This window comes from Suricata suricatta, chromosome 7, assembly GCF_006229205.1.
Source record: "Suricata suricatta isolate VVHF042 chromosome 7, meerkat_22Aug2017_6uvM2_HiC, whole genome shotgun sequence".
Taxonomy (NCBI): Eukaryota; Metazoa; Chordata; class Mammalia; order Carnivora; family Herpestidae; genus Suricata; species Suricata suricatta.
Window position 1 is genome coordinate 2821681 of NC_043706.1, and position 3237 is coordinate 2824917.

The following is a 3237-nucleotide window of genomic DNA, read 5'->3' on the forward strand; positions in this document are numbered from 1 at the left end:
TCCTAAAATGCACAATGCTATTCCTTCCACAGCTTTCCTGTGTCTTCTATTATCCTGCGTCTACACTTTCCACTTCTGAAGTGTCCTATTCTACTTTGTCAACTGTAGCTACATTTTAGACCTGAATCAAATGTTTTTGGATAAAAAGTTTTTCAGGATCATCCTACTATCTATATGATCTCTCTCCTTTTAAACCCTAAGGCATGTATAGTCTAAATCATGAGAATAAAAATAGCACAGCATATAATGAGATCGATAACGTGTGTGATGCGGTTTCCTCATGCACGAAGCAAAGCTTCTGAATCCCATGCTAGTTCCCTTGAGGGAGCTGGAAGCAGGGCTAATTCCACAGGGCCCTCAGCCAGCATCAAAGTGCAGAGGAAAATACTTGGACACTGTGAGGTGGTTGACTTTCTGAGTCATGATGGTCATCCTGTAATCCTTGCAAATGCTTCTTCACGGTCCTGCTTTTCCAACCTGTTCCTTCTACTAAGTATACCAGACAAAGAGAAAAGACAACCAAGAAATACTATTAGCACATTTCTCCTCAAGAGCTCCCAGTAACAGCATCCATTTCTGCCTCAGTGTAATTCCAAGAGCAGAATAGATCTTAAAGCTCCCACAAGTGTCAGAACCACCTGATGGGCCTTAACATGCACCTGGTGGGGGAGACACCCCACCTCCAGATTCTCTAAGGTCTGGGGGAGGGCGGGGCCTGGAAATTTGCATGTCTAAGGAATGCTTAGGTAATGACATCAGGGGACCCCACCTCAGAGACTGCCGGGCTAATATTTAAGAGAAAGAGGTTTTGCTGAGTTCTTGTCTCTCATCTCCATCCATGGGAACTATAATTCAAAGGGAAAATGGAAACAAAACGCTAAAAGAATAGATGGAAGTATGAGAAGACATTCCCCAGGGAAAATGTGTTCATAATTTGAAGTCTGAGTTCATAAGATAGTGGACTGCCAGAGATTAATTTTGATATGATCCCAAAGTCAATGTCAGTAACCTCTAAAGAATGATAAGAAAATAGAGTAAAACCAAAGTGATGGAAATTGAGGTATTTTGTAATGCCCAAAACGCAGTATCCTCAATGGCCAGAGACCATGAGGGAGACTGAGACACGCATGTAAAGGCAAAGGGCTTTATTATTACGGGCTTAGGCTCGCCGGGGCCTAAACTCCGGCTCACAGACTTCACCAGCGCAGTGGATCGGTGCTGAGAGCCCCGAACAAGGGCTGAGTGGGGTTTTTATGGGTTTTGGGAAGGGGGAATTACAAGAAATTGTGACATAGATACAGTGATCTAATCATTACTGTATAACAGCATTGGCAGTAACTTTAACCATACATTTTGTTTAGAGCGTTCGTTACTTTTGGCGGGACCCAATCACAATATTTAGAGTCGTTTTGAAATGAACCAATTACAGAGCGAGTCCAGGGTCTTGTTCGGCGACTAACGGGTTAACTTTAACATTAGGTAACAGGGTCCTATCTAAAGTTCCCATCTGCAGGCCTCACCTTAAGGAATGTGGGGAGAGGTAGCTGGCCTTTCCTGATTGGATACCGCAAGGTGGTCTCTCCTGCTCTAGGCAATGTGTAAGTGCCTGCTAGTTTGGGGAAACTGAAACTTAGGCCTTCTAGTTCAGAGGGGAAACTTAAAGCCTGTCATGGCATCTGTTTGCTTTAACCTTACATGTCACATTTTAAAAAATGAGCCAGGAATTGATGTGATACATGATATAAGTTTTAAAATGATTTATCACAATATTCTACAAATAGTTTACTAACAGCCTGTGATTATTTTAAGGTATATATTATGGGTCAATATTTATTAATATCAATATATGAGAAATATATGACATGTTAACATAAATATATACTATGTAAATAATTATTTACATTATTACTATTCGTGTATGATAGAGATAATTATTTTGATTCTTTATATATTATCTTATGTACTGTATTGTATAGTATTCATGGTAATATACTTTTCAATGTATTTAGTATATTTTTAATGTATTTAACATTTCTTAACATATATATGATAAAGAACTAGAATCCATTCTGGATTTATTCAGATAACAAACACTACGCTACCCTTACCTGTCCTTACAGAGGTGCTAGACTGGTACTGTCAGGGCGGGTCAGCATGTAGACGGGCCCGACTCCTGAGTAGCAGGTGCGCACTCCCCATAGTGTCACGTAATGTGCAGCAGGAGTGACCGCGGTGGCAAAGCCATTCTACTTGCTCTCATCTGTGGGTGAGTGGACCGGCTGGGGGGCCGGCGCCAGGGCGGTGATAGGATTCACCCAAGGCAGAGCACAAGCGACAGAAGCTTACACTGAGGGGAGCGGTGGGCATGACCTCAGGGCAGAGGCCTTGTGCAGGGAGGTGGTGGTGAGGGGCCAAGGTCATAGGGCAGAGTCAGGGGGCTTGGGGATGTATGGGACTTTTCCTTTTTTGGTAACTATGTGCCTGGTGGTAAGTAGCCCGTTGGGTAGGTGGGGGCTATGGCCATTTCAAGGGGGTCATTTGATGAGTCTGTTTGCATTCAGCTCCCTCAGAATGGGGGTAGTAGGCGGGCCCTTTGCTTTGCTCAGGGTTCTACTGCTGGAGCCTGTGGCCTTAGGAATTTACAGGAAAAAGGCAATCTGATCAATAGCCTAATCTCCAGAAACCTGCAGACCCTGTTCCCCGGAGCCCAGCAGCACCCGCCCCTAGGAGCGCTGTGGGGACAAAGGAGGAGGAAAGGACAGGTGACATTACATTTCCTTATAACCCGCAGCCCAGTGACAGACACTTGAGGCAGATCCAGAGGATGTAACGTTTCTCCAGGAACGCTCTACTTCCCAATGTGAACGCCTTCTGGAGCGGAGCAACCTTAGCCTGACCACAGCCAGGCCTCAGGTGGCCCCTGTGGCGCGTCGAAGTCCTTCTGGAGGTCTCCCTTGTGCCTTTGCCTCCCCGTCTGCATTGGGTGTCACCGCGCCCCAGAGTCACGCCTCACGACCCAGGGCAGCGTTTTCTGCCACGGGGCCTGTCCCCGCGCTTTAATAAAATCATCGTTTTGCACCAAGACATCTCAAGAGTCCTTTCCTGGCCATGGGCTCCAGACCCCCACCACTTCACACCCCCTCACACGTGAGATTTTCCCAAACACTGGGCTGGAGCTACCATTTTCTCTTGGCCTGTTTTGTCCCTTTGGTCACTAACTGAAATGTTGATGACAGA